The following is a 19,856-nucleotide window of genomic DNA, read 5'->3' as shown; positions in this document are numbered from 1 at the left end:
GCCCGGAGCCCGCACCCACCGGGGTGTGTAGCCCTGCAGGCTGAGCGCTGGGAGCCGTCGGTCGGTCGGTCGGTCAGAGAGTGAGTGAGTGAGTGTGTGTGCTGAAGGGAAGCTCCAGCCCGGCGTCCGTCCCCACCGGGGAGTTGTGCCCGGGCCCGGGCCTCCTGCCGACGGACCGTGTGGCGCATTGTCCCGACTGCGGACTTTCTCCAGCAAAAAGGCGGAGGTGCAGTACCGCCATTTCGCCACACGAGGGACGGAATGGCACCCAACTGCCCCCTGGTGTCGAAAAAGCGCAAGGGCACCCGGGCCGGTCCGCCCCAGGCAGCGGCCGAGATGCAGCACCGGGGGCCCGGCCTGCCTGCCCTGGAGGTCAGCCTGCCAGCCCTGGAGGTCTGCCTTCCAGCCCTGGAGGACAGCCTGCCTGCCCTGGTAGCAGCACTGCCTGCCTTCCAGCCCTGGAGGTCTGCCTGTTAGCCCTGGAGGTCTGCTATCCAGCCCTGGTAGCAGCACTGCCTGCCCTGGAGGTCTGCCTGCCTGCCTTCCAGCCCTGGAGGTCTGCTATCCAGCCCTGGTAGCAGCACTGCCTGCCCTGGAGGTCTGCCTGCCTGCCCTGGAGGTCTGCCTTCCAGCCCTGGAGGACAGCCTGCCTGCCCTGGTAGCAGCACTGCCTGCCTTCCAGCCCTGGAGGTCTGCCTGCCTGCCTGTTAGCCCTGGAGGTCAGCCTGTTAGCCCTGGAGGTCTGCTATCCAGCCCTGGAGGTCTGCCTGCCTGCCCTGGAGGTCTGCTATCCAGCCCTGGAGGTCTGCCTGCCTGCCTGTTAGCCCTGGAGGTCTGCCTGCCTGCCCTGGCAGCAGCACTGCCTGCCCTGGAGGTCTGCCTGCCTGCCCTGGTAGCAGCACTGCCTGCCCTGGAGGTCAGCCTGCCTGCCCTGGAGGTCTGCCTGTTAGCCCTGGAGGTCTGCTATCCAGCCCTGGAGGTCTGCCTGCCTGCCCTGGAGGTCTGCCTGCCTGCCCTGGAGGTCTGCTATCCAGCCCTGGAGGTCTGCCTGTTAGCCCTGGAGGTCAGCCTGTTAGCCCTGGAGGTCTGCTATCCAGCCCTGGAGGTCTGCCTGCCTGCCATCCAGCCCTGGAGGTCTGCTATCCAGCCCTGGTAGCAGCACTGCCTGCCCTGGAGGTCTGCCTGCCTGCCCTGGAGGTCTGCCTTCCAGCCCTGGAGGACAGCCTGCCTGCCCTGGTAGCAGCACTGCCTGCCTTCCAGCCCTGGAGGTCTGCCTGCCTGCCTGTTAGCCCTGGAGGTCAGCCTGTTAGCCCTGGAGGTCTGCTATCCAGCCCTGGAGGTCTGCCTGCCTGCCCTGGAGGTCTGCTATCCAGCCCTGGAGGTCTGCCTGCCTGCCTGTTAGCCCTGGAGGTCTGCCTGCCTGCCCTGGCAGCAGCACTGCCTGCCCTGGAGGTCTGCCTGCCTGCCCTGGTAGCAGCACTGCCTGCCCTGGAGGTCAGCCTGCCTGCCCTGGAGGTCTGCCTGTTAGCCCTGGAGGTCTGCTATCCAGCCCTGGAGGTCTGCCTGCCTGCCCTGGAGGTCTGCCTGCCTGCCCTGGAGGTCTGCTATCCAGCCCTGGAGGTCTGCCTGTTAGCCCTGGAGGTCAGCCTGTTAGCCCTGGAGGTCTGCTATCCAGCCCTGGAGGTCTGCCTGCCTGCCATCCAGCCCTGGAGGTCTGCTATCCAGCCCTGGTAGCAGCACTGCCTGCCCTGGAGGTCAGCCTGCCTGCCCTGGAGGTCTGCTATCCAGCCCTGGAGGTCAGCCTGTTAGCCCTGGAGGTCTGCTATCCAGCCCTGCCTGCCTGCCTGCCCTGGCAGCAGCACTGCCTGGCCTGGAGGTCAGCCTGTTAGCCCTGGAGGTCTGCTATCCAGCCCTGGAGGTCTGCCTGCCTGCCTGTTAGCCCTGGAGGTCAGCCTGCCAGCCCTGGAGGTCTGCTATCCAGCCCTGGAGGTCTGCCTGTTAGCCCTGGAGGTCTGCTATCCAGCCCTGGAGGTCTGCCTGCCTGCCTGTTAGCCCTGGAGGTCAGCCTGTTAGCCCTGGAGGTCTGCCTGCCTGCCCTGGAGGTCTGCTATCCAGCCCTGGTAGCAGCACTGCCTGCCCTGGAGGTCTGCTATCCAGCCCTGGAGGTCTGCCTGTTAGCCCTGGAGGTCAGCTATCCAGCCCTGGAGGTCAGCTATCCAGCCCTGGAGGTCTGCCTGCCTGCCTGTTAGCCCTGGAGGTCTGCCTGTTAGCCCTGGAGGTCAGCCTGTTAGCCCTGGAGGTCTGCTATCCAGCCCTGGAGGTCTGCCTGCCTGCCATCCAGCCCTGGAGGTCTGCCTGCCTGCCCTGGCAGCAGCACTGCCTGCCCTGGAGGTCAGCCTGCCAGCCCTGGAGGTCTGCCTGTTAGCCCTGGAGGTCTGCCTTCCAGCCCTGGCAGCAGCACTGCCTGCCCTGGTAGCAGCACTGCCTGCCCTGGAGGTCTGCTATCCAGCCCTGGAGGTCTGCCTGTTAGCCCTGGAGGTCTGCTATCCAGCCCTGGAGGTCTGCCTGCCTGCCCTGGCAGCAGCACTGCCTGCCCTGGAGGTCTGCCTGCCTGCCCTGGAGGTCTGCCTGCCTGCCCTGGAGGTCTGCCTGCCTGCCTGTTAGCCCTGGAGGTCTGCTATCCAGCCCTGGAGGTCTGCCTGCCAGCCCTGGAGGTCTGCTATCCAGCCCTGGAGGTCTGCCTGTTAGCCCTGGAGGTCTGCTATCCAGCCCTGGAGGTCTGCCTGCCTGCCTGTTAGCCCTGGAGGTCAGCCTGCCAGCCCTGGAGGTCTGCTATCCAGCCCTGGAGGTCTGCCTGTTAGCCCTGGAGGTCTGCTATCCAGCCCTGGAGGTCTGCCTGCCTGCCCTGGCAGCAGCACTGCCTGCCCTGGAGGTCTGCCTGCCTGCCCTGGAGGTCTGCCTGCCTGCCCTGGAGGTCTGCCTGCCTGCCTGTTAGCCCTGGAGGTCTGCTATCCAGCCCTGGAGGTCTGCCTGCCAGCCCTGGAGGTCTGCTATCCAGCCCTGGAGGTCTGCCTGTTAGCCCTGGAGGTCTGCTATCCAGCCCTGGAGGTCTGCCTGCCTGCCTGTTAGCCCTGGAGGTCAGCCTGTTAGCCCTGGAGGTCTGCCTGCCTGCCCTGGAGGTCTGCTATCCAGCCCTGGTAGCAGCACTGCCTGCCCTGGAGGTCTGCTATCCAGCCCTGGAGGTCTGCCTGCCTGCCCTGGTAGCAGCACTGCCTGCCCTGGAGGTCTGCCGGCCTGCCCTGGAGGTCTGCTATCCAGCCCTGGAGGTCTGCCTGTTAGCCCTGGAGGTCTGCTATCCAGCCCTGGAGGTCTGCCTGCCTGCCCTGGCAGCAGCACTGCCTGCCCTGGAGGTCAGCCTGCCTGCCCTGGAGGTCTGCCTGTTAGCCCTGGAGGTCTGCTATCCAGCCCTGGAGGTCTGCCTGCCTGCCCTGGAGGTCTGCCTGCCTGCCCTGGAGGTCTGCCTTCCAGCCCTGGAGGTCTGCCTGCCTGCCCTGGTAGCAGCACTGCCTGCCCTGGAGGTCTGCTATCCAGCCCTGGAGGTCTGCCTGCCTGCCTGTTAGCCCTGGAGGTCTGCTATCCAGCCCTGGAGGTCTGCCTGCCTGCCCTGGAGGTCTGCCTTCCAGCCCTGGAGGTCTGCCTGCCTGCCTGTTAGCCCTGGAGGTCTGCCTGCCTGCCCTGGCAGCAGCACTGCCTGCCCTGGAGGTCTGCCTGCCTGCCCTGGAGGTCTGCCTGCCTGCCTGTTAGCCCTGGAGGTCTGCTATCCAGCCCTGGAGGTCTGCCTGCCAGCCCTGGAGGTCTGCTATCCAGCCCTGGAGGTCTGCCTGTTAGCCCTGGAGGTCTGCTATCCAGCCCTGGAGGTCTGCCTGCCTGCCTGTTAGCCCTGGAGGTCAGCCTGCCAGCCCTGGAGGTCTGCTATCCAGCCCTGGAGGTCTGCCTGTTAGCCCTGGAGGTCTGCTATCCAGCCCTGGAGGTCTGCCTGCCTGCCCTGGCAGCAGCACTGCCTGCCCTGGAGGTCTGCCTGCCTGCCCTGGAGGTCTGCCTGCCTGCCCTGGAGGTCTGCCTGCCTGCCTGTTAGCCCTGGAGGTCTGCTATCCAGCCCTGGAGGTCTGCCTGCCAGCCCTGGAGGTCTGCTATCCAGCCCTGGAGGTCTGCCTGTTAGCCCTGGAGGTCTGCTATCCAGCCCTGGAGGTCTGCCTGCCTGCCTGTTAGCCCTGGAGGTCTGCCTGTTAGCCCTGGAGGTCAGCCTGTTAGCCCTGGAGGTCTGCTATCCAGCCCTGGAGGTCTGCCTGCCTGCCATCCAGCCCTGGAGGTCTGCCTGCCTGCCCTGGCAGCAGCACTGCCTGCCCTGGAGGTCAGCCTGCCAGCCCTGGAGGTCTGCCTGTTAGCCCTGGAGGTCTGCCTTCCAGCCCTGGCAGCAGCACTGCCTGCCCTGGAGGTCTGCCTGCCTGCCCTGGAGGTCTGCTATCCAGCCCTGGAGGTCTGCTATCCAGCCCTGGAGGTCTGCCTGTTAGCCCTGGAGGTCAGCTATCCAGCCCTGGAGGTCTGCCTTCCAGCCCTGGAGGTCTGCCTGCCTGCCTGTTAGCCCTGGAGGTCTGCCTGCCTGCCCTGGAGGTCTGCCTGCCTGCCCTGGAGGTCTGCCTGCCTGCCCTGGAGGTCTGCTATCCAGCCCTGGAGGTCTGCCTGCCTGCCCTGGAGGTCTGCTATCCAGCCCTGGAGGTCTGCCTGCCTGCCCTGGAGGTCTGCTATCCAGCCCTGGAGGTCTGCTATCCAGCCCTGGAGGTCTGCTATCCAGCCCTGGTAGCAGCACTGCCTGCCCTGGAGGTCTGCTATCCAGCCCTGGAGGTCTGCCTGCCTGCCCTGGCAGCAGCACTGCCTGCCCTGGAGGTCTGCTATCCAGCCCTGGAGGTCTGCCTGCCTGCCTGTTAGCCCTGGAGGTCTGCTATCCAGCCCTGGAGGTCTGCCTGCCTGCCCTGGAGGTCTGCCTTCCAGCCCTGGAGGTCTGCCTGCCTGCCTGTTAGCCCTGGAGGTCTGCCTGCCTGCCCTGGAGGTCTGCCTGCCTGCCTGTTAGCCCTGGAGGTCTGCCTGCCTGCCCTGGAGGTCTGCCTGCCTGCCCTGGAGGTCTGCTATCCAGCCCTGGAGGTCTGCCTGTTAGCCCTGGAGGTCAGCCTGTTAGCCCTGGAGGTCTGCTATCCAGCCCTGGAGGTCTGCCTGCCTGCCCTGGAGGTCTGCCTGCCTGCCCTGGAGGTCTGCTATCCAGCCCTGGAGGTCTGCCTGCCTGCCCTGGAGGTCTGCTATCCAGCCCTGGAGGTCTGCTATCCAGCCCTGGTAGCAGCACTGCCTGCCCTGGAGGTCTGCTATCCAGCCCTGGAGGTCTGCCTGCCTGCCCTGGCAGCAGCACTGCCTGCCCTGGAGGTCTGCTATCCAGCCCTGGAGGTCTGCCTGCCTGCCTGTTAGCCCTGGAGGTCTGCTATCCAGCCCTGGAGGTCTGCCTGCCTGCCCTGGAGGTCTGCTATCCTGCCCTGGAGCTCTGCCTGCCTGCCCTGGAGGTCTGCCTGTTAGCCCTGGAGGTCAGCCTGTTAGCCCTGGAGGTCTGCTATCCAGCCCTGGAGGTCAGCCTGTTAGCCCTGGAGGTCTGCTATCCAGCCCTGGTAGCAGCACTGCCTGCCCTGGAGGTCTGCCTGCCTGCCCTGGAGGTCTGCCTGCCTGCCATCCAGCCCTGGAGGTCTGCTATCCAGCCCTGGAGGTCTGCCTGCCTGCCTTCCAGCCCTGCCTGCCTGCCTGCCTGCCTGCCCTGGAGGTCAGCCTTCCAGCCCTGGCAGCACGGCCTACCAGCCTGCCAGCCTGCCCTCCCCAGCCACACAGCCCTGCCTGCCTGCCCTGGAGGTCAGCCTTCCAGCCCTGGAGGTCTGCCTGCCTGCCCTGGAGGTCTGCCTGCCTGCCCTGGAGGTCTGCTATCCAGCCCTGGAGGTCTGCTATCCAGCCCTGGAGGTCTGCCTGTTAGCCCTGGAGGTCAGCTATCCAGCCCTGGAGGTCTGCCTTCCAGCCCTGGAGGTCTGCCTGCCTGCCTGTTAGCCCTGGAGGTCTGCCTGCCTGCCCTGGAGGTCTGCCTGCCTGCCCTGGAGGTCTGCCTGCCTGCCCTGGAGGTCTGCTATCCAGCCCTGGAGGTCTGCCTGCCTGCCCTGGAGGTCTGCTATCCAGCCCTGGAGGTCTGCCTGCCTGCCCTGGAGGTCTGCTATCCAGCCCTGGAGGTCTGCTATCCAGCCCTGGAGGTCTGCTATCCAGCCCTGGTAGCAGCACTGCCTGCCCTGGAGGTCTGCTATCCAGCCCTGGAGGTCTGCCTGCCTGCCCTGGCAGCAGCACTGCCTGCCCTGGAGGTCTGCTATCCAGCCCTGGAGGTCTGCCTGCCTGCCTGTTAGCCCTGGAGGTCTGCTATCCAGCCCTGGAGGTCTGCCTGCCTGCCCTGGAGGTCTGCCTTCCAGCCCTGGAGGTCTGCCTGCCTGCCTGTTAGCCCTGGAGGTCTGCCTGCCTGCCCTGGAGGTCTGCCTGCCTGCCTGTTAGCCCTGGAGGTCTGCCTGCCTGCCCTGGAGGTCTGCCTGCCTGCCCTGGAGGTCTGCTATCCAGCCCTGGAGGTCTGCCTGTTAGCCCTGGAGGTCAGCCTGTTAGCCCTGGAGGTCTGCTATCCAGCCCTGGAGGTCTGCCTGCCTGCCCTGGAGGTCTGCCTGCCTGCCCTGGAGGTCTGCTATCCAGCCCTGGAGGTCTGCCTGCCTGCCCTGGAGGTCTGCTATCCAGCCCTGGAGGTCTGCCTGCCTGCCTGTTAGCCCTGGAGGTCTGCCTGCCTGCCCTGGCAGCAGCACTGCCTGCCCTGGAGGTCTGCCTGCCTGCCCTGGTAGCAGCACTGCCTGCCCTGGAGGTCAGCCTGCCTGCCCTGGAGGTCTGCCTGTTAGCCCTGGAGGTCTGCTATCCAGCCCTGGAGGTCTGCCTGCCTGCCCTGGAGGTCTGCCTGCCTGCCCTGGAGGTCTGCTATCCAGCCCTGGAGGTCTGCCTGTTAGCCCTGGAGGTCAGCCTGTTAGCCCTGGAGGTCTGCTATCCAGCCCTGGAGGTCTGCCTGCCTGCCATCCAGCCCTGGAGGTCTGCTATCCAGCCCTGGTAGCAGCACTGCCTGCCCTGGAGGTCTGCCTGCCTGCCCTGGAGGTCTGCCTTCCAGCCCTGGAGGACAGCCTGCCTGCCCTGGTAGCAGCACTGCCTGCCTTCCAGCCCTGGAGGTCTGCCTGCCTGCCTGTTAGCCCTGGAGGTCAGCCTGTTAGCCCTGGAGGTCTGCTATCCAGCCCTGGAGGTCTGCCTGCCTGCCCTGGAGGTCTGCTATCCAGCCCTGGAGGTCTGCCTGCCTGCCTGTTAGCCCTGGAGGTCTGCCTGCCTGCCCTGGCAGCAGCACTGCCTGCCCTGGAGGTCTGCCTGCCTGCCCTGGTAGCAGCACTGCCTGCCCTGGAGGTCAGCCTGCCTGCCCTGGAGGTCTGCCTGTTAGCCCTGGAGGTCTGCTATCCAGCCCTGGAGGTCTGCCTGCCTGCCCTGGAGGTCTGCCTGCCTGCCCTGGAGGTCTGCTATCCAGCCCTGGAGGTCTGCCTGTTAGCCCTGGAGGTCAGCCTGTTAGCCCTGGAGGTCTGCTATCCAGCCCTGGAGGTCTGCCTGCCTGCCATCCAGCCCTGGAGGTCTGCTATCCAGCCCTGGTAGCAGCACTGCCTGCCCTGGAGGTCAGCCTGCCTGCCCTGGAGGTCTGCTATCCAGCCCTGGAGGTCAGCCTGTTAGCCCTGGAGGTCTGCTATCCAGCCCTGCCTGCCTGCCTGCCCTGGCAGCAGCACTGCCTGGCCTGGAGGTCAGCCTGTTAGCCCTGGAGGTCTGCTATCCAGCCCTGGAGGTCTGCCTGCCTGCCTGTTAGCCCTGGAGGTCAGCCTGCCAGCCCTGGAGGTCTGCTATCCAGCCCTGGAGGTCTGCCTGTTAGCCCTGGAGGTCTGCTATCCAGCCCTGGAGGTCTGCCTGCCTGCCTGTTAGCCCTGGAGGTCAGCCTGTTAGCCCTGGAGGTCTGCCTGCCTGCCCTGGAGGTCTGCTATCCAGCCCTGGTAGCAGCACTGCCTGCCCTGGAGGTCTGCTATCCAGCCCTGGAGGTCTGCCTGTTAGCCCTGGAGGTCAGCTATCCAGCCCTGGAGGTCAGCTATCCAGCCCTGGAGGTCTGCCTGCCTGCCTGTTAGCCCTGGAGGTCTGCCTGCCTGCCCTGGAGGTCTGCCTGCCTGCCCTGGTAGCAGCACTGCCTGCCCTGGAGGTCAGCCTGCCAGCCCTGGAGGTCTGCCTGTTAGCCCTGGAGGTCAGCTATCCAGCCCTGGTAGCAGCACTGCCTGCCCTGGAGGTCTGCCTGCCTGCCCTGGAGGTCAGCCTGTTAGCCCTGGAGGTCTGCCTGCCTGCCCTGGAGGTCTGTCTGCCTGCCTGTTAGCCCTGGAGGTCTGCCTGCCTGCCCTGGCAGCAGCACTGCCTGCCCTGGAGGTCTGCCTGCCTGCCCTGGTAGCAGCACTGCCTGCCCTGGAGGTCAGCCTGCCAGCCCTGGAGGTCTGTCTGCCTGCCTGTTAGCCCTGGAGGTCTGCCTGCCTGCCCTGGCAGCAGCACTGCCTGCCCTGGAGGTCTGCCTGCCTGCCCTGGTAGCAGCACTGCCTGCCCTGGAGGTCAGCCTGCCAGCCCTGGAGGTCTGTCTGCCTGCCTGTTAGCCCTGGAGGTCTGCCTGCCTGCCCTGGCAGCAGCACTGCCTGCCCTGGAGGTCTGCCTGCCTGCCCTGGTAGCAGCACTGCCTGCCCTGGAGGTCAGCCTGCCAGCCCTGGAGGTCTGCCTGTTAGCCCTGGAGGTCTGCTATCCAGCCCTGGAGGTCTGCCTGCCAGCCCTGGAGGTCTGCTATCCAGCCCTGGAGGTCTGCCTGCCAGCCCTGGAGGTCTGCTATCCAGCCCTGGAGGTCTGCCTGCCTGCCTGTTAGCCCTGGAGGTCTGCCTGCCTGCCCTGGCAGCAGCACTGCCTGCCCTGGAGGTCAGCCTGCCAGCCCTGGAGGTCTGCCTGTTAGCCCTGGAGGTCTGCCTTCCAGCCCTGGCAGCAGCACTGCCTGCCCTGGTAGCAGCACTGCCTGCCCTGGAGGTCTGCTATCCAGCCCTGGAGGTCTGCCTGTTAGCCCTGGAGGTCTGCTATCCAGCCCTGGAGGTCTGCCTGCCTGCCCTGGCAGCAGCACTGCCTGCCCTGGAGGTCTGCCTGCCTGCCCTGGAGGTCTGCCTGCCTGCCCTGGAGGTCTGCCTGCCTGCCTGTTAGCCCTGGAGGTCTGCTATCCAGCCCTGGAGGTCTGCCTGCCAGCCCTGGAGGTCTGCTATCCAGCCCTGGAGGTCTGCCTGTTAGCCCTGGAGGTCTGCTATCCAGCCCTGGAGGTCTGCCTGCCTGCCTGTTAGCCCTGGAGGTCAGCCTGCCAGCCCTGGAGGTCTGCTATCCAGCCCTGGAGGTCTGCCTGTTAGCCCTGGAGGTCTGCTATCCAGCCCTGGAGGTCTGCCTGCCTGCCCTGGCAGCAGCACTGCCTGCCCTGGAGGTCTGCCTGCCTGCCCTGGAGGTCTGCCTGCCTGCCCTGGAGGTCTGCCTGCCTGCCTGTTAGCCCTGGAGGTCTGCTATCCAGCCCTGGAGGTCTGCCTGCCAGCCCTGGAGGTCTGCTATCCAGCCCTGGAGGTCTGCCTGTTAGCCCTGGAGGTCTGCTATCCAGCCCTGGAGGTCTGCCTGCCTGCCTGTTAGCCCTGGAGGTCTGCCTGTTAGCCCTGGAGGTCAGCCTGTTAGCCCTGGAGGTCTGCTATCCAGCCCTGGAGGTCTGCCTGCCTGCCATCCAGCCCTGGAGGTCTGCCTGCCTGCCCTGGCAGCAGCACTGCCTGCCCTGGAGGTCAGCCTGCCAGCCCTGGAGGTCTGCCTGTTAGCCCTGGAGGTCTGCCTTCCAGCCCTGGCAGCAGCACTGCCTGCCCTGGTAGCAGCACTGCCTGCCCTGGAGGTCTGCTATCCAGCCCTGGAGGTCTGCCTGTTAGCCCTGGAGGTCTGCTATCCAGCCCTGGAGGTCTGCCTGCCTGCCCTGGCAGCAGCACTGCCTGCCCTGGAGGTCTGCCTGCCTGCCCTGGAGGTCTGCCTGCCTGCCCTGGAGGTCTGCCTGCCTGCCTGTTAGCCCTGGAGGTCTGCTATCCAGCCCTGGAGGTCTGCCTGCCAGCCCTGGAGGTCTGCTATCCAGCCCTGGAGGTCTGCCTGTTAGCCCTGGAGGTCTGCTATCCAGCCCTGGAGGTCTGCCTGCCTGCCTGTTAGCCCTGGAGGTCAGCCTGCCAGCCCTGGAGGTCTGCTATCCAGCCCTGGAGGTCTGCCTGTTAGCCCTGGAGGTCTGCTATCCAGCCCTGGAGGTCTGCCTGCCTGCCCTGGCAGCAGCACTGCCTGCCCTGGAGGTCTGCCTGCCTGCCCTGGAGGTCTGCCTGCCTGCCCTGGAGGTCTGCCTGCCTGCCTGTTAGCCCTGGAGGTCTGCTATCCAGCCCTGGAGGTCTGCCTGCCAGCCCTGGAGGTCTGCTATCCAGCCCTGGAGGTCTGCCTGTTAGCCCTGGAGGTCTGCTATCCAGCCCTGGAGGTCTGCCTGCCTGCCTGTTAGCCCTGGAGGTCAGCCTGTTAGCCCTGGAGGTCTGCCTGCCTGCCCTGGAGGTCTGCTATCCAGCCCTGGTAGCAGCACTGCCTGCCCTGGAGGTCTGCTATCCAGCCCTGGAGGTCTGCCTGCCTGCCCTGGTAGCAGCACTGCCTGCCCTGGAGGTCTGCCGGCCTGCCCTGGAGGTCTGCTATCCAGCCCTGGAGGTCTGCCTGTTAGCCCTGGAGGTCTGCTATCCAGCCCTGGAGGTCTGCCTGCCTGCCCTGGCAGCAGCACTGCCTGCCCTGGAGGTCAGCCTGCCTGCCCTGGAGGTCTGCCTGTTAGCCCTGGAGGTCTGCTATCCAGCCCTGGAGGTCTGCCTGCCTGCCCTGGAGGTCTGCCTGCCTGCCCTGGAGGTCTGCCTTCCAGCCCTGGAGGTCTGCCTGCCTGCCCTGGTAGCAGCACTGCCTGCCCTGGAGGTCTGCTATCCAGCCCTGGAGGTCTGCCTGCCTGCCTGTTAGCCCTGGAGGTCTGCTATCCAGCCCTGGAGGTCTGCCTGCCTGCCCTGGAGGTCTGCCTTCCAGCCCTGGAGGTCTGCCTGCCTGCCTGTTAGCCCTGGAGGTCTGCCTGCCTGCCCTGGCAGCAGCACTGCCTGCCCTGGAGGTCTGCCTGCCTGCCCTGGAGGTCTGCCTGCCTGCCTGTTAGCCCTGGAGGTCTGCTATCCAGCCCTGGAGGTCTGCCTGCCAGCCCTGGAGGTCTGCTATCCAGCCCTGGAGGTCTGCCTGTTAGCCCTGGAGGTCTGCTATCCAGCCCTGGAGGTCTGCCTGCCTGCCTGTTAGCCCTGGAGGTCAGCCTGCCAGCCCTGGAGGTCTGCTATCCAGCCCTGGAGGTCTGCCTGTTAGCCCTGGAGGTCTGCTATCCAGCCCTGGAGGTCTGCCTGCCTGCCCTGGCAGCAGCACTGCCTGCCCTGGAGGTCTGCCTGCCTGCCCTGGAGGTCTGCCTGCCTGCCCTGGAGGTCTGCCTGCCTGCCTGTTAGCCCTGGAGGTCTGCTATCCAGCCCTGGAGGTCTGCCTGCCAGCCCTGGAGGTCTGCTATCCAGCCCTGGAGGTCTGCCTGTTAGCCCTGGAGGTCTGCTATCCAGCCCTGGAGGTCTGCCTGCCTGCCTGTTAGCCCTGGAGGTCTGCCTGTTAGCCCTGGAGGTCAGCCTGTTAGCCCTGGAGGTCTGCTATCCAGCCCTGGAGGTCTGCCTGCCTGCCATCCAGCCCTGGAGGTCTGCCTGCCTGCCCTGGCAGCAGCACTGCCTGCCCTGGAGGTCAGCCTGCCAGCCCTGGAGGTCTGCCTGTTAGCCCTGGAGGTCTGCCTTCCAGCCCTGGCAGCAGCACTGCCTGCCCTGGAGGTCTGCCTGCCTGCCCTGGAGGTCTGCTATCCAGCCCTGGAGGTCTGCTATCCAGCCCTGGAGGTCTGCCTGTTAGCCCTGGAGGTCAGCTATCCAGCCCTGGAGGTCTGCCTTCCAGCCCTGGAGGTCTGCCTGCCTGCCTGTTAGCCCTGGAGGTCTGCCTGCCTGCCCTGGAGGTCTGCCTGCCTGCCCTGGAGGTCTGCCTGCCTGCCCTGGAGGTCTGCTATCCAGCCCTGGAGGTCTGCCTGCCTGCCCTGGAGGTCTGCTATCCAGCCCTGGAGGTCTGCCTGCCTGCCCTGGAGGTCTGCTATCCAGCCCTGGAGGTCTGCTATCCAGCCCTGGAGGTCTGCTATCCAGCCCTGGTAGCAGCACTGCCTGCCCTGGAGGTCTGCTATCCAGCCCTGGAGGTCTGCCTGCCTGCCCTGGCAGCAGCACTGCCTGCCCTGGAGGTCTGCTATCCAGCCCTGGAGGTCTGCCTGCCTGCCTGTTAGCCCTGGAGGTCTGCTATCCAGCCCTGGAGGTCTGCCTGCCTGCCCTGGAGGTCTGCCTTCCAGCCCTGGAGGTCTGCCTGCCTGCCTGTTAGCCCTGGAGGTCTGCCTGCCTGCCCTGGAGGTCTGCCTGCCTGCCTGTTAGCCCTGGAGGTCTGCCTGCCTGCCCTGGAGGTCTGCCTGCCTGCCCTGGAGGTCTGCTATCCAGCCCTGGAGGTCTGCCTGTTAGCCCTGGAGGTCAGCCTGTTAGCCCTGGAGGTCTGCTATCCAGCCCTGGAGGTCTGCCTGCCTGCCCTGGAGGTCTGCCTGCCTGCCCTGGAGGTCTGCTATCCAGCCCTGGAGGTCTGCCTGCCTGCCCTGGAGGTCTGCTATCCAGCCCTGGAGGTCTGCTATCCAGCCCTGGTAGCAGCACTGCCTGCCCTGGAGGTCTGCTATCCAGCCCTGGAGGTCTGCCTGCCTGCCCTGGCAGCAGCACTGCCTGCCCTGGAGGTCTGCTATCCAGCCCTGGAGGTCTGCCTGCCTGCCTGTTAGCCCTGGAGGTCTGCTATCCAGCCCTGGAGGTCTGCCTGCCTGCCCTGGAGGTCTGCTATCCTGCCCTGGAGCTCTGCCTGCCTGCCCTGGAGGTCTGCCTGTTAGCCCTGGAGGTCAGCCTGTTAGCCCTGGAGGTCTGCTATCCAGCCCTGGAGGTCAGCCTGTTAGCCCTGGAGGTCTGCTATCCAGCCCTGGTAGCAGCACTGCCTGCCCTGGAGGTCTGCCTGCCTGCCCTGGAGGTCTGCCTGCCTGCCATCCAGCCCTGGAGGTCTGCTATCCAGCCCTGGAGGTCTGCCTGCCTGCCTTCCAGCCCTGCCTGCCTGCCTGCCTGCCTGCCCTGGAGGTCAGCCTTCCAGCCCTGGCAGCACGGCCTACCAGCCTGCCAGCCTGCCCTCCCCAGCCACACAGCCCTGCCTGCCTGCCCTGGAGGTCAGCCTTCCAGCCCTGGAGGTCTGCCTGCCTGCCCTGGAGGTCTGCCTGCCTGCCCTGGAGGTCTGCTATCCAGCCCTGGAGGTCTGCTATCCAGCCCTGGAGGTCTGCCTGTTAGCCCTGGAGGTCAGCTATCCAGCCCTGGAGGTCTGCCTTCCAGCCCTGGAGGTCTGCCTGCCTGCCTGTTAGCCCTGGAGGTCTGCCTGCCTGCCCTGGAGGTCTGCCTGCCTGCCCTGGAGGTCTGCCTGCCTGCCCTGGAGGTCTGCTATCCAGCCCTGGAGGTCTGCCTGCCTGCCCTGGAGGTCTGCTATCCAGCCCTGGAGGTCTGCCTGCCTGCCCTGGAGGTCTGCTATCCAGCCCTGGAGGTCTGCTATCCAGCCCTGGAGGTCTGCTATCCAGCCCTGGTAGCAGCACTGCCTGCCCTGGAGGTCTGCTATCCAGCCCTGGAGGTCTGCCTGCCTGCCCTGGCAGCAGCACTGCCTGCCCTGGAGGTCTGCTATCCAGCCCTGGAGGTCTGCCTGCCTGCCTGTTAGCCCTGGAGGTCTGCTATCCAGCCCTGGAGGTCTGCCTGCCTGCCCTGGAGGTCTGCCTTCCAGCCCTGGAGGTCTGCCTGCCTGCCTGTTAGCCCTGGAGGTCTGCCTGCCTGCCCTGGAGGTCTGCCTGCCTGCCTGTTAGCCCTGGAGGTCTGCCTGCCTGCCCTGGAGGTCTGCCTGCCTGCCCTGGAGGTCTGCTATCCAGCCCTGGAGGTCTGCCTGTTAGCCCTGGAGGTCAGCCTGTTAGCCCTGGAGGTCTGCTATCCAGCCCTGGAGGTCTGCCTGCCTGCCCTGGAGGTCTGCCTGCCTGCCCTGGAGGTCTGCTATCCAGCCCTGGAGGTCTGCCTGCCTGCCCTGGAGGTCTGCTATCCAGCCCTGGAGGTCTGCCTGCCTGCCTGTTAGCCCTGGAGGTCTGCCTGCCTGCCCTGGCAGCAGCACTGCCTGCCCTGGAGGTCTGCCTGCCTGCCCTGGTAGCAGCACTGCCTGCCCTGGAGGTCAGCCTGCCTGCCCTGGAGGTCTGCCTGTTAGCCCTGGAGGTCTGCTATCCAGCCCTGGAGGTCTGCCTGCCTGCCCTGGAGGTCTGCCTGCCTGCCCTGGAGGTCTGCTATCCAGCCCTGGAGGTCTGCCTGTTAGCCCTGGAGGTCAGCCTGTTAGCCCTGGAGGTCTGCTATCCAGCCCTGGAGGTCTGCCTGTTAGCCCTGGAGGTCTGCTATCCAGCCCTGGAGGTCTGCTATCCAGCCCTGGTAGCAGCACTGCCTGCCCTGGAGGTCTGCTATCCAGCCCTGGAGGTCTGCCTGCCTGCCCTGGTAGCAGCACTGCCTGCCCTGGAGGTCTGCTATCCAGCCCTGGAGGTCTGCCTGCCTGCCTGCCAGCCCTGGAGGTCTGCTATCCAGCCCTGGAGGTCTGCCTGCCTGCCCTGGAGGTCTGCTATCCAGCCCTGGAGGTCTGCTATCCAGCCCTGGTAGCAGCACTGCCTGCCCTGGAGGTCTGCTATCCAGCCCTGGAGGTCTGCCTGCCTGCCTGTTAGCCCTGGAGGTCAGCCTGTTAGCCCTGGAGGTCTGCCTGCCTGCCCTGGAGGTCTGCTATCCAGCCCTGGTAGCAGCACTGCCTGCCCTGGAGGTCTGCCTGCCTGCCTTCCAGCCCTGGAGGTCTGCTATCCAGCCCTGGTAGCAGCACTGCCTGCCCTGGAGGTCTGCCTGCCTGCCCTGGAGGTCTGCCTGTTAGCCCTGGAGGTCAGCCTGTTAGCCCTGGAGGTCTGCTATCCAGCCCTGGAGGTCTGCTATCCAGCCCTGGTAGCAGCACTGCCTGCCCTGGAGGTCTGCTATCCAGCCCTGGAGGTCTGCCTGCCTGCCCTGGTAGCAGCACTGCCTGCCCTGGAGGTCTGCTATCCAGCCCTGGAGGTCTGCCTGCCTGCCTGCCAGCCCTGGAGGTCTGCTATCCAGCCCTGGAGGTCTGCCTGCCTGCCCTGGCAGCAGCACTGCCTGCCCTGGAGGTCTGCCTGCCTGCCCTGGAGGTCTGCCTTCCAGCCCTGGAGGACAGCCTGCCTGCCCTGGTAGCAGCACTGCCTGCCTTCCAGCCCTGGAGGTCTGCCTGCCTGCCTGTTAGCCCTGGAGGTCAGCCTGTTAGCCCTGGAGGTCTGCTATCCAGCCCTGGAGGTCTGCCTGCCTGCCCTGGAGGTCTGCTATCCAGCCCTGGAGGTCTGCCTGCCTGCCTGTTAGCCCTGGAGGTCTGCCTGCCTGCCCTGGCAGCAGCACTGCCTGCCCTGGAGGTCTGCCTGCCTGCCCTGGTAGCAGCACTGCCTGCCCTGGAGGTCAGCCTGCCTGCCCTGGAGGTCTGCCTGTTAGCCCTGGAGGTCTGCTATCCAGCCCTGGAGGTCTGCCTGCCTGCCCTGGAGGTCTGCCTGCCTGCCCTGGAGGTCTGCTATCCAGCCCTGGAGGTCTGCCTGTTAGCCCTGGAGGTCAGCCTGTTAGCCCTGGAGGTCTGCTATCCAGCCCTGGAGGTCTGCCTGCCTGCCATCCAGCCCTGGAGGTCTGCTATCCAGCCCTGGTAGCAGCACTGCCTGCCCTGGAGGTCAGCCTGCCTGCCCTGGAGGTCTGCTATCCAGCCCTGGAGGTCAGCCTGTTAGCCCTGGAGGTCTGCTATCCAGCCCTGCCTGCCTGCCTGCCCTGGCAGCAGCACTGCCTGGCCTGGAGGTCAGCCTGTTAGCCCTGGAGGTCTGCTATCCAGCCCTGGAGGTCTGCCTGCCTGCCTGTTAGCCCTGGAGGTCAGCCTGCCAGCCCTGGAGGTCTGCTATCCAGCCCTGGAGGTCTGCCTGTTAGCCCTGGAGGTCTGCTATCCAGCCCTGGAGGTCTGCCTGCCTGCCTGTTAGCCCTGGAGGTCAGCCTGTTAGCCCTGGAGGTCTGCCTGCCTGCCCTGGAGGTCTGCTATCCAGCCCTGGTAGCAGCACTGCCTGCCCTGGAGGTCTGCTATCCAGCCCTGGAGGTCTGCCTGTTAGCCCTGGAGGTCAGCTATCCAGCCCTGGAGGTCAGCTATCCAGCCCTGGAGGTCTGCCTGCCTGCCTGTTAGCCCTGGAGGTCTGCCTGCCTGCCCTGGAGGTCTGCCTGCCTGCCCTGGTAGCAGCACTGCCTGCCCTGGAGGTCAGCCTGCCAGCCCTGGAGGTCTGCCTGTTAGCCCTGGAGGTCAGCTATCCAGCCCTGGTAGCAGCACTGCCTGCCCTGGAGGTCTGCCTGCCTGCCCTGGAGGTCAGCCTGCCAGCCCTGGAGGTCTGCCTGTTAGCCCTGGAGGTCAGCTATCCAGCCCTGGTAGCAGCACTGCCTGCCCTGGAGGTCTGCCTGCCTGCCCTGGAGGTCAGCCTGTTAGCCCTGGAGGTCTGCCTGCCTGCCCTGGAGGTCTGTCTGCCTGCCTGTTAGCCCTGGAGGTCTGCCTGCCTGCCCTGGCAGCAGCACTGCCTGCCCTGGAGGTCTGCCTGCCTGCCCTGGTAGCAGCACTGCCTGCCCTGGAGGTCAGCCTGCCAGCCCTGGAGGTCTGTCTGCCTGCCTGTTAGCCCTGGAGGTCTGCCTGCCTGCCCTGGCAGCAGCACTGCCTGCCCTGGAGGTCTGCCTGCCTGCCCTGGTAGCAGCACTGCCTGCCCTGGAGGTCAGCCTGCCAGCCCTGGAGGTCTGTCTGCCTGCCTGTTAGCCCTGGAGGTCTGCCTGCCTGCCCTGGCAGCAGCACTGCCTGCCCTGGAGGTCTGCCTGCCTGCCCTGGTAGCAGCACTGCCTGCCCTGGAGGTCAGCCTGCCAGCCCTGGAGGTCTGCCTGTTAGCCCTGGAGGTCTGCTATCCAGCCCTGGAGGTCTGCCTGCCAGCCCTGGAGGTCTGCTATCCAGCCCTGGAGGTCTGCCTGCCAGCCCTGGAGGTCTGCTATCCAGCCCTGGAGGTCTGCCTGCCTGCCTGTTAGCCCTGGAGGTCTGCCTGCCTGCCCTGGCAGCAGCACTGCCTGCCCTGGAGGTCAGCCTGCCAGCCCTGGAGGTCTGCCTGTTAGCCCTGGAGGTCTGCCTTCCAGCCCTGGCAGCAGCACTGCCTGCCCTGGTAGCAGCACTGCCTGCCCTGGAGGTCTGCTATCCAGCCCTGGAGGTCTGCCTGTTAGCCCTGGAGGTCTGCTATCCAGCCCTGGAGGTCTGCCTGCCTGCCCTGGCAGCAGCACTGCCTGCCCTGGAGGTCTGCCTGCCTGCCCTGGAGGTCTGCCTGCCTGCCCTGGAGGTCTGCCTGCCTGCCTGTTAGCCCTGGAGGTCTGCTATCCAGCCCTGGAGGTCTGCCTGCCAGCCCTGGAGGTCTGCTATCCAGCCCTGGAGGTCTGCCTGTTAGCCCTGGAGGTCTGCTATCCAGCCCTGGAGGTCTGCCTGCCTGCCTGTTAGCCCTGGAGGTCAGCCTGCCAGCCCTGGAGGTCTGCTATCCAGCCCTGGAGGTCTGCCTGTTAGCCCTGGAGGTCTGCTATCCAGCCCTGGAGGTCTGCCTGCCTGCCCTGGCAGCAGCACTGCCTGCCCTGGAGGTCTGCCTGCCTGCCCTGGAGGTCTGCCTGCCTGCCCTGGAGGTCTGCCTGCCTGCCTGTTAGCCCTGGAGGTCTGCTATCCAGCCCTGGAGGTCTGCCTGCCAGCCCTGGAGGTCTGCTATCCAGCCCTGGAGGTCTGCCTGTTAGCCCTGGAGGTCTGCTATCCAGCCCTGGAGGTCTGCCTGCCTGCCTGTTAGCCCTGGAGGTCTGCCTGTTAGCCCTGGAGGTCAGCCTGTTAGCCCTGGAGGTCTGCTATCCAGCCCTGGAGGTCTGCCTGCCTGCCATCCAGCCCTGGAGGTCTGCCTGCCTGCCCTGGCAGCAGCACTGCCTGCCCTGGAGGTCAGCCTGCCAGCCCTGGAGGTCTGCCTGTTAGCCCTGGAGGTCTGCCTTCCAGCCCTGGCAGCAGCACTGCCTGCCCTGGTAGCAGCACTGCCTGCCCTGGAGGTCTGCTATCCAGCCCTGGAGGTCTGCCTGTTAGCCCTGGAGGTCTGCTATCCAGCCCTGGAGGTCTGCCTGCCTGCCCTGGCAGCAGCACTGCCTGCCCTGGAGGTCTGCCTGCCTGCCCTGGAGGTCTGCCTGCCTGCCCTGGAGGTCTGCCTGCCTGCCTGTTAGCCCTGGAGGTCTGCTATCCAGCCCTGGAGGTCTGCCTGCCAGCCCTGGAGGTCTGCTATCCAGCCCTGGAGGTCTGCCTGTTAGCCCTGGAGGTCTGCTATCCAGCCCTGGAGGTCTGCCTGCCTGCCTGTTAGCCCTGGAGGTCAGCCTGCCAGCCCTGGAGGTCTGCTATCCAGCCCTGGAGGTCTGCCTGTTAGCCCTGGAGGTCTGCTATCCAGCCCTGGAGGTCTGCCTGCCTGCCCTGGCAGCAGCACTGCCTGCCCTGGAGGTCTGCCTGCCTGCCCTGGAGGTCTGCCTGCCTGCCCTGGAGGTCTGCCTGCCTGCCTGTTAGCCCTGGAGGTCTGCTATCCAGCCCTGGAGGTCTGCCTGCCAGCCCTGGAGGTCTGCTATCCAGCCCTGGAGGTCTGCCTGTTAGCCCTGGAGGTCTGCTATCCAGCCCTGGAGGTCTGCCTGCCTGCCTGTTAGCCCTGGAGGTCAGCCTGTTAGCCCTGGAGGTCTGCCTGCCTGCCCTGGAGGTCTGCTATCCAGCCCTGGTAGCAGCACTGCCTGCCCTGGAGGTCTGCTATCCAGCCCTGGAGGTCTGCCTGCCTGCCCTGGTAGCAGCACTGCCTGCCCTGGAGGTCTGCCGGCCTGCCCTGGAGGTCTGCTATCCAGCCCTGGAGGTCTGCCTGTTAGCCCTGGAGGTCTGCTATCCAGCCCTGGAGGTCTGCCTGCCTGCCCTGGCAGCAGCACTGCCTGCCCTGGAGGTCAGCCTGCCTGCCCTGGAGGTCTGCCTGTTAGCCCTGGAGGTCTGCTATCCAGCCCTGGAGGTCTGCCTGCCTGCCCTGGAGGTCTGCCTGCCTGCCCTGGAGGTCTGCCTTCCAGCCCTGGAGGTCTGCCTGCCTGCCCTGGTAGCAGCACTGCCTGCCCTGGAGGTCTGCTATCCAGCCCTGGAGGTCTGCCTGCCTGCCTGTTAGCCCTGGAGGTCTGCTATCCAGCCCTGGAGGTCTGCCTGCCTGCCCTGGAGGTCTGCCTTCCAGCCCTGGAGGTCTGCCTGCCTGCCTGTTAGCCCTGGAGGTCTGCCTGCCTGCCCTGGCAGCAGCACTGCCTGCCCTGGAGGTCTGCCTGCCTGCCCTGGAGGTCTGCCTGCCT

This window comes from Amia ocellicauda, unplaced genomic scaffold (genome assembly GCF_036373705.1).
Source record: "Amia ocellicauda isolate fAmiCal2 unplaced genomic scaffold, fAmiCal2.hap1 HAP1_SCAFFOLD_70, whole genome shotgun sequence".
Lineage (NCBI taxonomy): Eukaryota > Metazoa > Chordata > Actinopteri > Amiiformes > Amiidae > Amia > Amia ocellicauda.
This window is presented reverse-complemented; position numbering follows the sequence as displayed.